Source organism: Saimiri boliviensis, chromosome 10, assembly GCF_048565385.1.
Source record: "Saimiri boliviensis isolate mSaiBol1 chromosome 10, mSaiBol1.pri, whole genome shotgun sequence".
Taxonomy (NCBI): domain Eukaryota; kingdom Metazoa; phylum Chordata; class Mammalia; order Primates; family Cebidae; genus Saimiri; species Saimiri boliviensis.
The window spans coordinates 38,377,747-38,398,924 of record NC_133458.1 but is presented as its reverse complement, the minus strand read 5'-3'; the positions used below and the strand labels follow the sequence as shown (position 1 = coordinate 38,398,924).

Here is a 21,178-nt window from a genome sequence, read left to right as displayed (position 1 = left end):
TGAGCCTGAAACCTCCTTAAACTGATAAGCAACTTCAACAAAGTCTCAGGATAAAAATCAATATACAAAAATCACAAGCATTTCTGTACACCAACAATAGACAAGCAGAGAGCCAAATCATGAATGAGATCACAGTTGGTTTTGTCTCACAAACTGTACATGTTTTTTAGCCTTTCTTGTTTTCTGTATTGCAGATAGTAGAAACAAATAGTTTACCTCTTTGGTCTTTTTCAAGGCCTAAAATGGTTTTTATTTTTCAATTTAAACACATTGCTGAAGTTGTTTCGGATAGATATTTATCTCTAGTATTAAAGGTGCCCAACAAGCTAAGTCATTTTAGTTTGAAGTATTTCTTTAGCTCAGGGAGGTGTTCTATAATTTATTTGGTTATCCCTTCTCTATTGGCTTTTATATTTTAAAGAAGTCTTGTCTCCTGATCAACAGTAAAATTTACACTCGGGTCGAGGACTCAATTTCATTTAAGATCCTCAGAGGATTTTTCTATCATGAATTCTGTCTTTTTCTCCTTTCTCCAGCCTTTCTACTTGCACTTTGTATTAATTATATACATGTGATTACAATTTATACCATCATAAAGAACCCTTTAATGATATTTTTATCATTTGCATATAAAAGTCAAAAGTGTCATCTCTTCTGTATTTCTTTAACCAATTCGATAGACCTTATTCTGACTTTTAAAATAGCTTTTTTAAGTTTATCAATGAGTTGCTAGTTACAAATTTTAACTATGTTTAATTGTTTTATACTTTGATACCCAAAACACTTGGGAGTTTTGGGTTCTCCTTTTTTCTTGAAACTTTTTTTCTTTTACCTCCTGGGAAACCACTAACTTTTTCTTTGTTTCTCCTCCTGTTTTTCTGTGTTAGATTGTTTTAATTTCCTTTGCAGTGTTATCTTCCTTCACTTTAATCAAATGTTGGTGTTCCTAGTTTTATTTTTGTTTGTTCTTTTCACTTTAAACTTTCCCTATGCAAATATATTTAATTCCATAGTATCAAATATAAAATGATTTCTAAATTTATAGCTAATGTAGTGACTCTGCTGAGTTTTAACAACTTTCCCTATGCAAATATATTTAATTCCATAGTATCAAATAGAAAATGACTTCTAAATTTATAGCTTACGTAGAGTGACTCTGCTGAGTTTTAACAGCCTCATAAAATAATTTTGTGTCCAGCTGAAAATAACAGGTAAAAATGGAATTGATTCCCTACAGTCTTTCCCTGCAGCCAAACCTGCTTGCTCCTTTTTTCTAAATCTTGGTGACTGGTAGTTTTTGGCAACTAGTTTTCTAAGAAATCACCCCAGTTCATTCTGGATTTTCCCTTTTCAACAGTCCCAAATCCAAATGATACTAAATTATACTTTACTCAAGTTTTACTCAATTAATAGTATTTAAAACCTTCCTCTCTTAATCACTTCTCTAGTACCCTATAGCATTAACCCATTCGTTAGGTCAAAGCCCTGATTGACCTAAACACTTCGTCAAAGGCTCTATTTCCCAATACTGGTGCTTTTGGATTTTTAGGGAACATACTCAGACTATAGACCCTTGGTAACTCTTACTCATTTTTTACAACAAAGTGTGGAAAGACCTCTTCCAAGAAGGTTTGCCTGATATCTAGGTTCTTCCATTTCCTATAGTATTGTTGGGTTATCAGTAATTACCCTGGGTTACCGTGGTACTTGGGGGAAACCATCATCAGAGCTTTCTTGGCATGACATTCATTTCTATTGATTTTTTTGTTGACATTTCTATCCATGAGTTTCCCTACTAGATGCTGAACTGTTAAATGACATGAAAGTGTCTCTTAAAACAACTTACCTTGAAATAATTTTAGGCTTATAAAAGAATTACAAAAACGGTTCACCCAACTTTTCTTTTCATGTTAACCTGTCTCATAACATAATGTATTTATCAAAACAAACAAAAGATTTTATTAAGAATTCCCCAGTTGTTTCCCTAATGGTTTTCCACTTTGGATCTCTTAATGGCAAATTAGCCTTCTATTTACTTAGCAGATTGTAGCTTTTTCTGGCTGCTAAGTCACATTTAAACTAACATTCAGTCTTCCAAATATGCTTCTATATTTGCCCTTCACTGTCACTCTTTTCCTGTTCTGTGTTTCTTTCCTGATTTACACAACTATATTTCTGTAAAATATCTAATTTAGGTTCCTTGGTGGGGGATAAATTGCCACATGTGATCAATCTACCACGGACAGCTAATGACCAAATTATGTAAGATATTGTAGAAGAAATATGAGATTGGTTTGGTGATAAAACAGATAAAAATGGGATAAGAGCTAACATGCTGCACTTGAGTGGGTTACTAAAGAAGAATCTGACGGGACCTAGGAAATGACATGTTGTTTGTAAAGTTAATTAAAAAAAATTTATAAGTCACATTGGGAACCCATATGGATAAATCATCTAAATATATAGCTCATATTTATATCTATCTATCTATCATGAATCTATTCCTAATGACCAGTTGAAATTGAGATCATAAATGAATCTGTTTTTCATTTTCATATGTAACAGTGAGTAGCAAAATAGAAAGCATTTCTGATTCTGTCCCTTACTTGTTAATGATTTTTCTACCAGCAGTATTTAAATCATTAAAGAACAGAGAATATAAACAGAGTAAGAGAAGCTACTTTACAAGTGAACCAAAGTACAACTATTTAATGCAAGCATTGGCAAACTTTTTCTATAGAAGCATAGAAAATAAATATTTTAGGCTTTGCAGGCTATGTGTGTTATCTGTTGCAATTTCTCAGCCTTGCTATTGTAGCAGGAAAGCAGCCAGGAATACCTAAACAGATGGGCATTACTGTGATCCAATAAAACTTTATTTATAATAACAGGCAGAAGGCTAGATATGGCCCAAGGTTGGTAGTTTTCTGACTCTTAATTTAGAAAGACCAGATTAAAGAAGAAATCATTTCTAAAGTGCACAAATTTTTAGGACAACAGGCTGGATGCTAGAAACACTTAAAGTCCAAGTGCTCTGTCTCTGAATTCACTATTTACCATACTTTCTTATAGAAATAAAAAGAAACCGGTTATCAATAAGCCACAGACTTTCAGCAATAATTTAAGTGACACCGAGGGATCTTAAAAGCTATAAGGAACATATTTGATGTAACGATCTTACTTTTTCAAGGAAGGTCTTCATCTGGTCCATTCGTTAATGAGAATATAAACGTGACTAAAATGTGTCCTGATTTTTTTTTTCATCATTTCTATTTGTTGTCTAGCACTTTACTGGAAAGAAAGGACCAAAGAAAGACAACATTTTCTCTTATATACATTGTTTGCACATTGCTCCTTAACACCTCCAGCAAACAGAACATCACCAAGAAATTCTCTATTGAGCAGTAAACAGAGACAGGGAGAGAGAGAGAAGAAAAAAGAAACAACCTGGAAGGAGCTTTTTGTCTGTCACTACTATTCACTATTAAGATGATAACTGTAGTAAGTGGTAGGTGGTGATGCTAGAGCACTCTAATTTGTGTATGAGATTTGAGACAGAGAAAGAGAATCTCTTATAGATGCTTTGAACACAATACATAACATGGAAGAAGTGAGTGAACTAGCACTACCTTTAGGGGAAATTCTTCAATTACTTAAGTATAAAACCATTTTAAAACACTTCTCTGACATTTCTTCTAATATCAAGTCTTTATCTTATATAAATAACTAAAAATGAGTGATCCCCACATTTCCCAACCAGTTTTTGCTGCCCACAGACCAGGAGATTCCTGAGCTGAAAAGCACCACAAGCTTACATTATGTCTGTTTCAGCCACTGCTGCGGGTCTTCGCACAAAACTCACACAAATCCAGGCAGCCATTTCAACTGGTGCCTGGAATGCCTGGGAGACAGAGCCATCCATTCAACTGAAAAAAGGTGGCTGAAACAGGGAGCCAGGTGATCTGGATCACTGGGTCCCAATCCTACAAAGACCAGCAATGTGAAACACTCTGGATTGAGTTTCCCAGCAAGTGCAGCTAGACCCAGGACAGTCCAGCTCAGTAGGGGGAAGGGTGTCACCCATTACCGAGACAGTCTACCACTACCAGGGCACCAAGGCAGTCTGCCATTTCTGAGGCAGTCTGCCATTACCAAGGCAGTCCCCCATTACCAAGGCAGTCTGCCATTACTGAGGCAATCTGCCTTGACTGAGACAGTCCACCATAACTGAGGCAGACGGCCGTTACTGAGGCAGTTCTAACTGTACTTCTGTAAAAAAAAAAAAAAAAAAAAAAAAACAAAAAAAACAAAACAAAAAAAAAAACAAGGAAGTTCACACAGCAGCTGAGCAGAGTCTACGGTAGCTGAGCAACACCTCTGCTGGCAGAATGTGACTAGATTACCTTCTTGCTGGGCAAGACATCTCTGAAAAAAGGCAGCAGCGTGTCAGGAACTTATAAATAAAGCCCCACCTTCCCAGGACAGAGCACCTGGGAGAAAAGGCAGTTATAAGTTCCACTGCAGCAGACTTAAACGTATCTGCCCAGCATTGCTGAAGTTTCCAGCTCAGCACTTGAGCTTTTGTAAGGGACAGATGGTCTCCTCAAACAGCTCCCTAACCCCTGATATCCAGAGACACCTCCGAAAGGAGAGTTCAGGGTGACATTTGACAGGTACCCTTCTGGAATGAAGATAAAAGAAGAAGAAACTGGCAGCAACCCTTGCTTTTCTGCAGCCACCTTAGGTGATCCCCAGGCAAGCAGGGCCTGGAGTGGACCTCCAGCTGTCCTAAAGCAGAGGGGCATTTCTGTTAGAAGGAAAAGTAAAAGAAAAATAACTTCAACATCAACAAAAAGGACGCCTATTCAGACACCCCATCTGAAAGTCACCAACTACAAAGACCACAGGTAGATAAATCCATGAAGATGGGAAGAAACCAGTGAAAAAGGGATGAAAACACCAAAAACCAGAATGCCTCTCTTCTTCCAAGGGATCACAACTCCTCATCAGCAAGGGAACAAAGCTAGATGGAGAATGAGTCTGATGAATTGACAGAAGCAGGCTTCAGAAGGTGGGTAATAACAAACTTCTCTGAGCTAAAAGGACATGTTGTAACCCAATGCAAAGAAACTAAGAACTTTGAAAAAAGGTTAAATGAAATGCTAATGAGAATAAACAGCTTAGAGGAGAATATAAATAACTTGATGGAGCTGAAAAACAGCATGAGAATTTTGTGAAGCATACACAAGTTTCAATAGCCAAATCAACCAACCAGAAGAAAGGATATCAGAGATTGAACATGAACTTAATGAAATAAAATGAGAAGACAAGATTAGAAAAAAAAAGAGTAAAAAGAAATGATCAAAGCCTACAAGAAATATGGGATTATGTGAAAAGACCTAATCTACTTTTGTTAGGTGTACCTGAATGTGATGGAGAGAATGAATCCAAGCTGGAAAACTCTCTTCAGGATATTATCCAGGAGAACTTCCTCAACCTGGCAAGGCAGGCCCACATTCAAGTCCGGGAAATACAGAGAACACTGCAAAGATATTCCTCTAGAAGAGCAACCCCAAGGCACATAATCATCAGATTCACCAGGGTTGAAATGAAGGAAAAAATACTAAGGACAGCCAGAGAGAAAAGTTAGGTTACCCAGAAAGAGAAATACATCAGTCTCACAGCAGATCTCTAGGCAGAAACCCTACAAGCCAGAAGAGAGTGGGGGCCAATATTCAATATCCTTAAAGAAAAGAACTTTTAACTTAGAATTTCATATCCAGCCAAATCAAGCTTCAAAAGCGAAGGAGAAATAAAATCCTTTATGAACAAGCAATTGTTAGGAGATTTCATCACCACCAGGCTTACCTTACAAGAGCTCCTGAAAGAAGCACTAAACATAGAAAGGAACAACCAATATAAAGCACTCCGAAATCAAACAATTATGTAATTGACGAAATTAATTGTTGAGAAACATAAATTATTTCTCAAAATGATGAATCTGGCCATTAACCAGTCTTATTTGTTATATTCTGAGGTTCACTATGCAGTTTTGTTTGTTTGTTTGTTTGTTTGTTTGAGGCAGAGTCTCAGTCTGTTGCCAGGCTGAAGTGCACTAGCAGAATCTCGGCTCACCATCCTCTACCTCCTGGGTTCAAGTGATTCTCCTGCCTCAGCCCCCTGAGTATCTGGGACTACAGGTGCATGCCACCACGCCCAGCTATTTTTTTTTGTATTTTTTAGTAGAAACGGGGTTTCACCATGATAGCCTGGATGGTCTCCATCTCTTGACCTTGTGATCTGACTGCCTCAGCCTCCCAAACTGCTGGAATTACAGGCATGAGCCAACGTGTCCAGGCTTAGTTTTCTATGTATAGGATAGTTGTGAATATTGGATGTGAGTCTTGGCCACACAAATACAAACTGTGAATTGGGTTGAACACTTCATGACTGTAACAACATAGACACAATTAGTAACAAGATTTATTTGAAGTGAATATGGGGAAGGCTCTCAAAGAAAAAACATGATAGTTTTTAATAAATTAGTCAAATACTTTAAAATAGGTTTAGTAGAATTGAATAATAAGTCTTTGTTTTGATTTTTAATAGCTCTAAAGGACATAGGTAATGTCATGCTGCTATGAAATGTGTATAAACAATTTTCAGCTGAGACCCTGACCAAAAAGTAACTTTTCCATCATCAAGAATTTAAAACATTCCTTGATTTTTGGCATCCAGCAGAGAATGCAATCACAGATAGCATGGCCAGGAAAAGAAAGTTCATTATTATAAAGAGATCAAGAATTGTGGAATTATGCAGCCATTTTCTCTAATAAACATTTTTATCACTTATGGGAGGAAGCTACTCTCTATTGTAGTAGCAATGATGAGTACTTAAATGGAGAGCTTTAAATTGGTTAAAACAAACACCTACACAAAGAATAAAGAGTAAATAATAGAAGACTGAAAATAAAGGCCACAGTCCATGGTAATCAGAGATGGTGAATGAGTCCTTCACCATTCACCATCTTCCAAAAGAGATCAGCAAATCTGAAATCCAAGTGGTGTTAGAATAAAGACCTTTGATTGATTATAGTTGATTAAAGCTTGCAACAGTTTCTTAGAAGGACATAGGAAAATATAACTCAGGAAAACAGAAGAGGTATCAAAAAATTATCTCACACAAAAAAATGAGAAAACAAAAAATAACAATAACAATAAAACCTCAGCTCACCCAAATAGTTTCATAGGAAAATCCTACCAAAGCTTCGAAGACTAAGTAGATCCAATGCTACATTCTAAATCACAGAAAATGAAGTAAAACTTTTAAGTAGATTCTATGAAAACAGTATAAAGTTAATCGTTAAATCAAATAAGGAGGACATCAAAAAATCTACCCAACTCATAGACTATTCTGACAGTAAATATTTTTTTTTTAATTCAGAAAAGTTCTAAATTAAATAACAGCAAACATGTTCACATTAAGGAAGCAATGTGTCTTGCGTAAATGGAAAGGGATGTCAACAAAATCCAATGCCAATTTTTCATAACAATCATTGCTGAAATAGGAGTTATTGGATCGTTTCATATGCACATATACACATATATAGAGACATTCCCACTTTCCCACTAAGGTCAAGTAAAAGGACAACATACTGACAGTGCTGTTGAGATTTCTTTTTTGTGTGTGTTATTAACTGCTATAATTAAAGAAAAATTAGTAAAGGCATAATAATTGGAAAAGAAATAAAATGAGCTATATTAGCAGTTTATAAGATAATATGCATAAAATCCCCATAATGAACTCATATACACAAAAAAAAAATTAGTAATATACCATGATATAAAACAATTCTATAGAAATTTATAGGGGAACAACAGGTACTTTCTCATTCAATGCTGATAAGAATTTAAAATAGTAAAGCCTTTCTGGAAGACACTGGAATCCCACTCCTAGTTATCAAAGTGAATTGCAAACTTATGTTTACACAAATGTTTGTATGTAAATACTTTCGCAGTTTCAGAAAGAAATGGAAGCAACAAGCTGGTTGCAGTGGTTCATGCCTATAACCCTAGCACTTTGGGAGGCCAAGGTGGACAGATAACCTGAGGTTGGGAGTTCCAGACCAGCCTGATCAACATGGAGAAACCCCATCTGTACTAAAAATACAAAATTAGCCAGGTACAGTGGCACATGCCTATAATCCCAGCTACCCGGGAGGCTGAGGCAGGAGAATCACTTGAAACCAGGAGACAGAGGTTGCAGTGAGCCAAGATTGTGCCATTGCACTCCAAACTGGGCAACAAGAGTAAAACTCTGTCTCAGAACAAAAGAAAGAAAAAGTAATGGAAGCAAGACATTCTTCAACAGGATGGATAATGGGTAAACTGTCATATATTCATACTATGGAATACGACTGAGTGATCCAAAAAAAAAAGAAAAGAAAAGAAAGAAAAGGAATGAGCAATTGATTTTTAAAGAAACATGGATATTTTACTAAGAGAAAAAAGCTGGGCCTAAGGCTATACATATTATTTGATTCCATTCACTTGATGTTCTACAATAAGCATAACCTTGGAGATAGAAAACAGATTGGTAGCTGCCAAGAACTGGAGGAGTAGGGTGATTGTTAGAAAAGGGAGATTTTAGTTTGAAGAAGCTATTGTTTACATGGTATAGAAGTAGTGAACTCCAATCATTTGTCAACACACATTGAGCTATATATTACAGAAGAGTGAGCTTTGATGAAAGCAAACTAAAAACAACTGCAACAGAATGACCTGGATGCTAAGGGGATCCTTTGATGGAATGCAGACTTTCACAAATGGATCTAACTGTATTACAAATGTATGATACAGTCACACCGAAGTGGTTGGGGTCAAAAGGGAACTGACCTAATAAGCTTCATAAAGTGATATCTTCATTGGAAACTTTAACCCTGAAGACTAAAGAAACTATACATAGATTCTACCAAGCTGGCAAATTTGTTTCTCACTGTGCTGTAGGTTTATAATTCTGAACTCATACAAGTATACCGGCATTAACAAAGATGTAAATAAATGAACAGTGCATGGTTGGAGTCACTTTTTTTACTGTCATAGATGGAAGTTACAGTTAAACAAGAAGGAAGATCAGAATAAAACTTGTAGTACTGAATTAGACTTAGAGAATCAGTATAGACTCTTATTTAGCCTAAAGGCTAGATTAAAAATGATAATAGGTACATATTTACATATGTTAGGTAGTATTTGCTGATATGGCCTACACACATGACATCAGAATGTCAGTAAGGAAACCCAGTGTTCAGATTTTAGTTTCTAAAATCCATCCTAAGATAAAATAAACCACTCTTTTGACAAATGCTATATTCCAAGGTGGTAGCAGAAAGATAAAAAGTAAGCCAGTATTCAACTTTTATGTCTGAAGTTTCCTATGCAACTTGTGCTAGAAAGTAAAGACACGATTTAAAAACAGAGGTAGAATGTTGAAGAACTTTTCATTGGCTCAATGTGGGACAATTTTAGCATGGACATGAATAAATGATGATAAGGAGTTATAATGAATTAAAGTTAATATATTAATCTACCTGAATAATTTTTGAAAGTAAACTAAACCATGGCGCAAGAAGAAACCACTACAGAAGGTGTAACTAATAAATGTAGAAGAAATGGATTAAGATAACTACTAAAAGCACTGGCTAAAGCGTACTTGGGGAGGATATTCAAAGAGTCTCAGAATATCTTCCCATAAATTACATGTTAATTACAATGGGACAGTTATCTTTATAGGGTAGAAATGTTGTGAATATCACCTTAACAAAGTGATTGAATTGAATATCACCAGTAGTGAGATGAAATTGACATCATGGAACATTTTTTGCCAACATTAAAAAACCCCAATCTAATCAAAAGAAGCAATTAGACAGATCTGTGGCTCATTCTATAAAACAAGCTGCTTAGAATCTAAAAAATATGCAATGAAAGATATTTAAAAATGCAATGAAAGACAGCCAAAAAAGATTAGAAAATGGTTTCAGTTTATAATAAAGAGACATGGCAACTAAATAACAACATAGGATACTGAAGTTTTCAATAAAACTTCAATGGTTGTAATTGAACGATTGGAAAAACTTTGAATAAGGCGTTTATAATAGGTTATAATTTTCTATCAATATTATGTTTTTTGGATGTGATAATTATGTTCGGCTCAGGCTTATGTAGAAAAATGGCATTTTTCTAAGGAGTATACACTGAAATATTTAGGAATAAGTTGTAATGATCCAGAAAAGAAAAGATCTCTATCAATCATTGATTGACCTAGGTGAGGATATATGGGTATTAATTGTACTATAAGTTTTTCTCTATGTGTTACATGTTTGCAAAAAAGAGTCTTAGGAAATTGATATATTAATATTTATTTTAGTTTTTGTGCATTTGTCTTTGAGATGGGATCTCTCTGTTTTGTAGGCTAGTCTCGACCTCGTGGGCTCAATTGATTCTCCTGCCTCAGCATCCTGAGTAAGCTGGTACTACAGGTATGCACCACTACACTTGGCTTTGTACATTTTAAAGCAGTAGAAGTCAATATTCTAAGAAAATTTTAGAAAGAACTCTGATATATAAACAGCCATAATAAGTTTTCTGGGTTGAAGCATGTCTACTCATGCAAATGCTCATCTGTTTCTTAACTCACAGTCTCTAAGACAGCTCTAAGAAATGCTACATCTTTGGGCACTACTTAAAAATAACATTTCTATTCTGTTCCACTGTTAAATATGGTAGTGAAACATGAGGACTTTGTAGATATATACTCTACAAAATGTTTTTAAAGTGTTAACATTTTGACAGTTAAAGGAAGGTATTACATGTTTGGGAAAATAGTCGCTTATAAATACCACCATTTATTTGGCTGTAATATGTGACTAGTGTCATCCTCATTATTTTGTATTAATAGCCCATAAATCCAACAATGACTCTATAAATTTTAATAAAATTTTAAAATAAATATGGTAGTATATAACAGAGCCAAGATTCAACCAGTGTCTGTTTCTTTCAAAATCTTTGTTCTTATCAATGCACTTGTATGAAGAAATTTGAAATTTTGCAACATATCAGGATATAGGGTTATAGAATATAACTTATAATTTAACAAATATACTAATAGGGGATAGAATTAAGTTAGATTATTTCCACTCTGTCTAAAAAATTTAATATTCCTTAAGAAAGAACCTGTCTTCTGAGGTTATGCCTATAGATTAAAAAATCATGACAGAATTTATAAATTACTTTGGGGAGTATGGCCGTTTTCACAATATTGATTCTTCTTAACCATGAACATGGAATGTTTTTCCATCTGTTTGTGTCCTCTCTTATTTCCTTGATCAGTGGTTTGTAGTTCTCCTTGAAGAGATCTTTTACATACTTCGTTAGTTGTATTCCTAGGCATTTTATTCTCCTTGTAGCAATTGTGAATGGGAGTTCGCTCATGATTTGGCTCTCTGTTGTTGGTGTATAGGAATGTGTGTGATTTCTGCACATTGATTTTGTATCCTGAGACTTTGCTGAAGTTCCTTATCAGCTTATGGAGGTTTTGGGCTGAGACAATGGGGTCTTCTAAATATACAATCATGTCATCTGCAAATAGAGACAATTTGACTCCTTCTTTTCCTAATTGAATGCCCTTTATTTCTTTTTCTTGTCTAATTGCTCTGGCTAGGACTTCCAATACTATATTGAATAGGAGTGGTGAGAGAGGGCACACTTGTCTAGTGCCAGTTTTTAAAGGGAATGCTTCTAGTTTTTGCCCATTCAGTATGATATTGGCTGTGGGTTTGTCATAAATAGCTTTTATTATTTTGAGATATGTTCTATCCATACATAGTTTATTGAGGGTTTTTAGCATAAAGCACTGTTGAATTTTTTCAAAGACCTTCTCTGCATCTATTGAGATAATCATGTGGTTTTTGTCTTTGGTTAAGACAATCCTAAGCAAAAAGAACAAAGCTGGAAGCATCATGCTACCTGACTTTAAACTATGCTACAATGCTGCAGTAATCAAAATGGCATGATACTGGTATCAAAACAGAGATATGGACCAATGGAACAGAACAGAGGCCTTGGAAGCAACGCCACACATCTACAACTATTTGATCTTTGGCAAACCTGATAAAAACAAGCAATGGGGAAATGATTCCCTGTTAAATAAATGTTGCTGGGAAAACTGGCTAGCCATATGCAGGAAGATGAATCTGAACTTCTTCCTTACACCATAAACAAAAATTAACTTCAGATGGATTAAAGATTTAAATATAAGAACTAACAACATAAAAACCCTAGGAGAAAGCCTAGGCAAAATGATTCAGAACATAGGCATAGGCAAGGACTTCATGACTAAAATACCAAAAACAATGGCAACAAAAGCCAAAGTAGACAAATGGGATCTAATTAAACTAAAGAGCTTCTTCACATCAAAAAAAAAAAAAATCATTAGAATGAACTGGTAGCCAACAGAACGAGAAATAATTTTGCAATCTACCCATCTGACAAAGGGCTAATATCCAGACTCTACAAAGAACTAAAGTGGATTTACAAGAAAAAAACAAACAAAACCATTCAAAAGTAGGTGAAGGATATGAACAGACACTTTTTAAAAGAAGACATTTATGCGGTCAACAAACATGAAAAAATGCTTACTATCATTGGTCATTAGAGAAATGCCAATCAAAACAACATTGAGATACCATCTCACACCAGTCAGAATGGCAAACATTAAAAAATTTGGAGACAACAGATGCTGGAGAGGTTGCGGAGAAATAGGAACACTTTTACACTGTTGGTGGGAGTGTAAATAAATTCCAATTGTGGAAGACAGTGTGGTGATTCCTCAAGGATCTAGAAACAGAATTTCCATTTGACCTAGCAATCCCATTACTGGGTATATACCCAAAGCATTATAAATCATTCTATTATTAAGCCACATGCACACGTCTGTTCATCGCAGTGCTGTTTGCAATAGCAAAGACCTGGAACCAATTCAAATGCCAATCAATGATAAACTGGACATAGAAAATGTGGCACATACATACCATGGAATACTCTGCAGCTATAAAAAACAATGAGTTCATGTCCTTTGCAGAGACACAGATGAATCTGGAAACCAACATTGTCAGCAAACTGATACAAGAACAGAAAACCAAACACCGCATGTTTTCACTCATAGGTGGTGATGAACAATGAGAACATTTGGGCACAGGGAAGGGAACAACACTGATTGGGGCAGGTGAAGGGGTGGAGGGGAAAGAAGGAAAGGGACAGTGGTGGGGCGAGGGGGTGGGGCAGGGAAGTTGGGAAGGGATAACACCAGGAAAATACCTGATGTAGGCAATGGCGGGGATGGAGACAGCAAGCCAGCATGGCATGCATGTACCTATTGCAACAATCCTGCAGGATGCAGGGTATGCACATGTACCCCAGAGCCCAAAGTACAATTAAAAATAAATAAAAATTAAAATCATGACAGAAATGTTTGAATGAGAGGTTCAAGTAGTTTTATAAATGGTCTTCAGCACAGTTAATTTCCCAAAACTAGGATATCAAAACTGAACATGTTCCACTTTTTTTTTTCTCAATTCTCTCTTTTCTTTTCTTTTCTTTCTTTCTTTTTTTTTTTGAGACAGAGTTTCACTCTGTCACCCAGGCTTCAATGCAGTGGTGTTATCTTACTCTCTGCAACCTCTGCCACCGGGATTCAAGAGGTTCTCTTTCCTCAGCCTCTGAAGTAGGGGGGCTTGCCACCAGACTTGGCTAAATTGTATTTTTAGTAGAGAAGAGGTTTCACCATGTTGGCCAGGCTGGTCTCAAACTTCTGACCTCAAGTAATCCATTTGCTTCTGCCTCTCCAAGTGCTTGGATTATAGGCATGAGGAACTGCACTCAGCCTTTTATTTTCTCATACTTTCATTTCTCATATGTTACCATGGCTCTTCCAGATCATCACTACCCTCTAACTATTCCAAAGTTATGATTGATAGGACAGAATTTTTATTAATTTTTGTTCATAAATTAAATTTACTAGACACCACAGTGAATTATATTGACACCACAAAAATATTCACAACTTATGCTGTTACTCTAGTATTTATTTAATCTACCACTTTATTAAATAGAAATTGCAAATAGAGTGAAATAACTCTTGTCTCCTTTTCTCCTTCTTCCTCTCACACACAAAGCTTGGATTTCTAACAAACATAAGCTTTGGTAAATAAATTTGGTAGTCCTCAACAGAGCCAGTTTTAGTATTTAGATTGCATTTAATATTTTAGATTGTTAATTGTATCTTTATTGTTGTTTAATTTCCTGGGAAGAATGAGATTTTAAAATACATAAATTAGGCTGATCAGGTTAGTTTTATATGTATTTTATCCAAAGCTAAAGATTATTTTGTTTTCCACCCTCACCAACTAAAAGTAGAAAAGTGGTTTCTAAGCAAAAAAGAAATGGGGGTAATATAACAATCCAAAGAAAGTATCCTTAAAAGGCCTGTGGAGCATCTGAAAAAATATTGATCCTAGAAAGCAAATGAAACAGCACATTGATCTTAGAAGAAAAAAGAGGTGGTAACCATGAAAACAGTTGGAGAGAAGTATAAGCAATAAAGAAGAACATACATTACTGACAGACTTGAAGGAAGACTGAAAACATGAAAGTACAGGAAGATTTTAAGGTGAAACAGACAGATCATATTAATTTAAAAGTATAAGCCAGGGTCATTAGTGAATAATAATGCATATAGCTTTTAAGAAAAACACTTAAAGTGGGGGAAAGTGATAAATGATAGATTTTAGTTCCAGCTAAGCCTCCAAATAGAGTGAATTTCAGAAATCACTAAATCCCAGCCACTCACTTTTTATATGTATAAAAAAGAACAGAGATAGAAAACATTTCAGTAACATGATTGCTACAATAACTTGTTGGGGAGTTTGTAAAACATGTTTGAATTCTTCTCTTAAAGGGATTCTGTCCTAGGCAGTATCAGATTTGACATCCAGTAAACTGAACAACTGCTAAGGTTCCTAACATATGCTCCATGAGAAAATTATAGAATCATGGAAAATCCCAGACCACACTGAGAACAACAGGATATGGTGAACTTCTCTTAATATAATAAAAAATAAGGAAAACAGTGCTCTATATAGTTTTCCATTCTTTACCAGATCAAAACAGTTCTATAGAATTTGGATAGGATTTCGTTTTCTACAAAATTTGCTAAAATTTTAAAATTGGGCATAATACTAAATAAATATTTATATGTTCACAAATATAAAGTTCCCTTTAAGGAATCTTTAATTCAACACATTTATGCAACATTAACCTTACTGTAAGGCTTTATGGAATTGGCCTGGTAAATCTCTTTACAGAAAGGAATGGAGGTTTGGTTTTGTTTCATTACAGAATTAGCAGTTTTACTAATGGGAAATTGTTCTTGCTGAAGATGAGGGCAAACGTTTTAAAACAAGAATAATTGCTTAGTGCAGAAGTTCCCAAACTGTTTTGCACATTAATATCACTTGGGGAATTTTAAAAATTTCAAAACTCAGCTCCACTCCCTGCCCCCATAGACCAATGAAATAATAATCTCTACCCCAAATCAATTAAGTTATGTATCTCTGAGGATAAGACAGAGACATGCGTATGTTCGACATTTATTTTTATTGAAACATTCCAGCTAATGGCACGCAAGTTTGGGAACTACCAGTGGCTTGGTATATGATTATGTTTCTGGCTTATATTAGCAGTAAGAGCAGGCACTCTGCATTAATTTTAACCTTACGTGAAGCACTGTTAAAACTTTCTTTGCATGCCTACTAAATCTGCTGTGGAGAAAATATATGTTTAGAAATCTGAATGTGCATATTTCTTATACTTTTACCATTGCCCTATCAAGTAGCAAAAACATATTTATCTGTTATAGGAATAACCACATCTGAATAGACATTCATATAGCACATTTACAACCATTTAGCTTCATGTCGTAATACTGCATAAATAAATCCCATGAATATAGTAGGTAGCCCAACTTACAAAATTTCTGAATATTTTAGAATACTTTTTAATTTTGAAACTTGTAAATCTCTTAAGAATTCAAATTATGTTTTTAACAAAGAAGAAATGAGGCTGTATTTTATCATCATTCTAGCCATACAAGCACCTCTCAATTTCTCATCAAATCTTCAATTAAAAAATATCCATTATCGTAGTCAAAGGCTACAGTATCTCAGAAGAAATAAGTATAAATTTTTGAAAATAAATTATACAGCATGCTAAATATAGCTAATAATTTAATATTAGCATTAACATGATATTAACATTTCAATATCACAAAGAATGTATATTTCTAATGCTCTCATTACAAAAATGTTAAATATTTGAGATGATGGATGTGTTAATTGGCTTAACTTAATAATTCTACACTGTATTCAAAATTTATAACATTTTTATGTTTGTCGCTTCTCTGTCTTTTGAGAAATCTCTGTTCATGTCCTTTGCCCAGTTTTTAATGGGGATTTTGTTTTTTTCTTGTTGAATTGTTTAAGCTCATTGGAGATTATGGATATTATGCCTTTCTCAAATGAATGATTTGGAAATATTTTCTCCCATTCTATAGGGTATTGTTTACTCTATTGATAGTTTCTTTTGCTATACAGAACCTCTTTAGTTTTATTAAATCCCGCTTGTTAATTTTTGTTTTTGTAGCAATTGCTTTTGAGGGCTTAGTCAAAAATTTCTTTCCAAAGCCAGCCAGTGTCTGTAAGGGTATTTACTAAGTTTTCTTCAAGGATTTTTATAGTTTGAGGTCTTACATTTAAGTCTTTAGTGCATCTTGTGTTAATTTCTGTTTATGGTAATCAGTATAGGGGTTCAGTTTTATTCTTCTGCGTATAGATAGCCAGTTATCTCAAAGTCCTTTAATGAATAGAGTGTCCTTCCTCCATTGCTTATTTTTGTCAACTTTGTTAAGGATCAGATGGTTGTAGGTGTGCGGCTTGATTTCTGGGTTCTCTATTCTGTTTTCGTGTTCTATGTGTCTGTTTTTTACCAGTACATTGCGGTTTTGGTTATTGTGGCCTTGAAATAAAAAATAAGAAATAATAAGTATTTCAGGTGATATAGATCCCAATTACCCTGATTTGATCATTACACATTGTATGCATGTATCAAAATATCACATATAGCCAATGTGCATAACTATTACATATCAATAAAAAATAAAAATAAAAAATGCAAACTTCGTATTTAAAACACATGCAAAGAATCAAAAACTGGAGTTACAAACCCAATAAGACTTGACTGATGTCTGCTCTTGAGGCCAGGAAGAGAGATATATAGTAAAAAGCTATATGTATTAAAAAATAAAGAAGGGTGAATGTACAATAGAGATAGTGGAGATGAAGGAAGAGAAAATTTTGAAGAGAAGTTAAAAAGAGAAAACATCAGGAAGAGGATAATATTTGAATTGAAACTTAAAGAATGTATGTAATTTCATTGATATAGTTCATCTTCCAATTGTTGGAAACACATTCTCACTTCCTGCTGTTCAATCACACAATTTTTCATGGAGCCTACATACTGTAATACCTCCTAATAAGTCTAGACAAATTTAATTAAAGTGCCATTTCAAGATAGAATATCTCCTGGAATTATTTATCTTTAACCATTCTACTTAGAATATTTTATAATGGAGGTATAATTATTATACATGGAAAGCAAATAAATAAATCCTCATTGTTAGTTACTTATGTTGAAATCAATAACTACAACATTATGTCTTAAAAAATTTTTTTTAGATCTAATTTAACTGGCTACTTGCCATTTGTGACGCATATCTATTTGTCATTGCTTTCATGATTGTTATAGTTTCTGATTCTTTTAATATGCTGTAGTTGCATATTTGTGTATTAATAATTAAACTAAAAAGAAGTTTTGAGGTTTCCAAGCCAAAATTTTCTCATGTGTGAAACTGTAATAAAAACAATAGCTAACATTATTGAGGATTTACTCATTAGGCCAGGCAGGATACTAAGGGATTTACATGCATGATCTCCCAAATTTTTACATAAACCTAGGAAGCTAGTTATAATAATCTCCATTATACATATTAACAAGTGGAGACCCAGAAGTATTGTCATTTCCAAGGTCACAGCCAATAAACAGAGATCTTAGCTTAATTCCAGGCAGAAGTTTAGTACCATGTTCTTAACCACTAAAAATTTCTTCTACCTCTTATTTTTAGCCATAGCACAGACACCCCCATTCAAACTGGAATTTTTGTCTAATTTAAATTGGATATCTGTATCTATACATTAATTTGCATGCCATTGTTGCTTATTATGAAATTATGTTTGGAAGAATTTTATAGGCTGTTTGTGAGAGACTATTTATTTACAATATTGTTCCATAAAATCTTTACTATTTGGTTAAATAAAATGTATTCATCTATACATGGCACATATATGATATTTATCTCTCTATGACCTCCTGACATGAACCAAAAAGTGGAAACCTCATGTATTAGAAGATCATTATTCAACTCATTTAAGTATCCAAATACCATTTGCATGCATTAGAAGTATATAATGAATGTTAAAGAGATGAGTGCATGAATTAATGATTGAGTGAATGCTCTATGCTCTGGAAGGGTCAGTTAACAGAGCTGGTACATGCATTATGAGACTGTGTGTGAGTTTTGATAGTTCAATAATTACAGTAAGTGGTCAACTTGTTTATCACCCCTTCTGCAATGTACAGATAGTAATTGCGCTTTAAAGGAAATTGATATGGGCATCATTCTTTTCTTTAGCATTCAGAGAATAAATTATCCACTGTCTAGAATGCTAGGATAAAAGCTGCTCCTGAACCAAGAAAATAACCATAATGTATACTAATATTAACATGATTGAAAAAGTAAAAACAAAACAAAACGAACACAAGTCAGCCGAAGTAGGGTACAGAGATAGAAAATTTCAGTGTCAAGTAGTGCTTCTCTCCATAGTGGTTAAATGTTCCCAGTTTATGTGAAATCTAAGATTGATTCTCTTTCACTTGAAAGAATTTTACTATACCCAAAGGGAGAACTGTAAGATTACTGCTATTACTAATATCAAACATCAGGAATGAAAATACTACCCTCTGGCAAAATAAATATTTTAATAATCAACTAAAAATATGTATCAGTGATGCTGCTGTAAGTTGTCATTGATAACGGAGCTATTTCAAATTTTAATGTCAACACTACTCATGGCTTAGCATTACAAATTAGACAACCAAGAATCAGTGTAGCCTGCATCATTAAGGACAAATTCAATTCCAGAAAGCACATTGCCATTATTTTACTATTCTGAATGTATTTTCATCAGGGCATGACATTATTTGACATGGATTTTATAGTATTTTTATCTCTCTCTTATATTCCTATTAGAATAGCACATTTTGACAATAACTACAAAGATTTATCTTGACCTATGTTTATAAATCATTAACAAAATTATTGTTTCATTGGTGTGATACTTCTACTAAGACATAAATTAGATTTATTTATTTTCCTAGGTGCAAGAAAAATAAATAACCACAAAAATGAGATGAAAAGAGAAAGAATAAGGGTCTGTTGCTAGATCTAGAAAACCTGAAATGAGAGCAATCTATCAAAACTTTTATTAGCAATCTCTTGAAGGCTATAATGAGCATCTGAAAACCAATATGGTTCAGAAACACTGTTCTAGAGTAGCACAAGTTTAAGAAATGCCATATATATTATCTGCTTGAATAAACACTTTTTTATTGTCTTCAGAAAAGCATCTGTCAGCTGCTATGTTATCAGAACAAGTCAAAGTCTATTAACATTTATTGATGCTAGTATTATGAAATGATGAAACTTTAATTTTTGTGTGAAAACAGATGACTGGGGCAAAGACAAGAAATTCTCACCAAGAAATTATCCTAGACCGATTACATTATTTCAAATACACTTTTCTGTTTACTGAAGGTGTGAAAATCAGCCATTGTGTGAAATGTGCAACCTTTACCCAAGATATTTCAGTAGCAAAGATGCTGAAATATTAAAGCAGAAATGTATATCCCTCTACTGACATTGATAGTATTGAATGTGTTCTGTACTTGAATATTGCAGTAAAACGCTGGTCACCTAAATCTGTTTGGCCTCTCTCTCTCTCTAATATGCTGACATTTAATTGAACTTGGCAAAATAAGTCATTCCAAATTCAAATGGCTCTCTCCACATTGGGGAGGCACATATAGATAGAACAGCAGCTTATGTTCATTTCTGGAATATAACTGGGCCAAACTATTTTAGTTAGACTTCTCTGCAAGAAAATAAAATGAACTGTACATAAAGGGACAGGCAGGATTTACCATAAAGTGAGCGTCCACAGTGCCATAGGATCTTCTTATAAGCATGTAAGTGAAAGAATCTGGCCCTTTAAGGTAACACCAGCTAAGATTTTAATGTCCAGATTTTATGTCACAGACTTTGAAAACTGTCAGATAGTAGCAATGGGGCTACTACCTCATTGAATGAGCTAAAATGTCATCAGCATTGTAAATGAACAAAAGCAAGAGAAAAAAGAAACAGAATTGTGTAAGTATAAAAATTTTCTTGAAGAGAGACAAACACTGCTCAAGTAATGCTCTAAAATTCTTTCCTGTAAAGGATTCTTTTCCATCATCAATAAGTAAGCTGACATATGGTGGCTTGTATTTCAGATGGATCAGCCATGACACATGAATTCAGCAAACCTAGCCTATCCGGTGAGCCAACAGTCTGATGTGTGTAGGGATAGACCATTACTTACAAAAAGTAAAGAAATCTGCATGTAAACTATTAAATAATTATTTTTATAGTTGAATCAGAACAAAGATTTATTATTTTGAGTTTTTCATGTTAATTATTTTTAAATCCCTATGTCTGACATTTGGAAAGAGTAATTTTACTATATCAAGAACACAAAATAGCCTTATCTACTAATGAAATTGTGCAGGAGGAATGGAGAAAAAACAGATGACTCCAACTATCACTACTAATATTTAACTTCATTAAACTGTTAAAAAATAATTTAATGAAGCATATATTACATATTTACCTTCAACCACGAATGCTTCATTAAAT

At 34.2% G+C, this 21,178-nt stretch overlaps 1 protein-coding gene across 1 annotated transcript in view; it reads left to right on the top strand.

Moving 5' to 3' along the window:
* ANKRD7 (ankyrin repeat domain 7) overlaps positions 1-21,178 on the top strand; it is a 1,180,453-nt gene that overhangs the window by 334,409 nt on the left and 824,866 nt on the right. Inside the window, exon 16 of the mRNA XM_010343808.3 lies at positions 10,468-10,535. The gene's annotated coding sequence lies outside the window, so the exon portion shown is untranslated. The remainder of the gene's footprint in view (positions 1-10,467; positions 10,536-21,178) is intronic.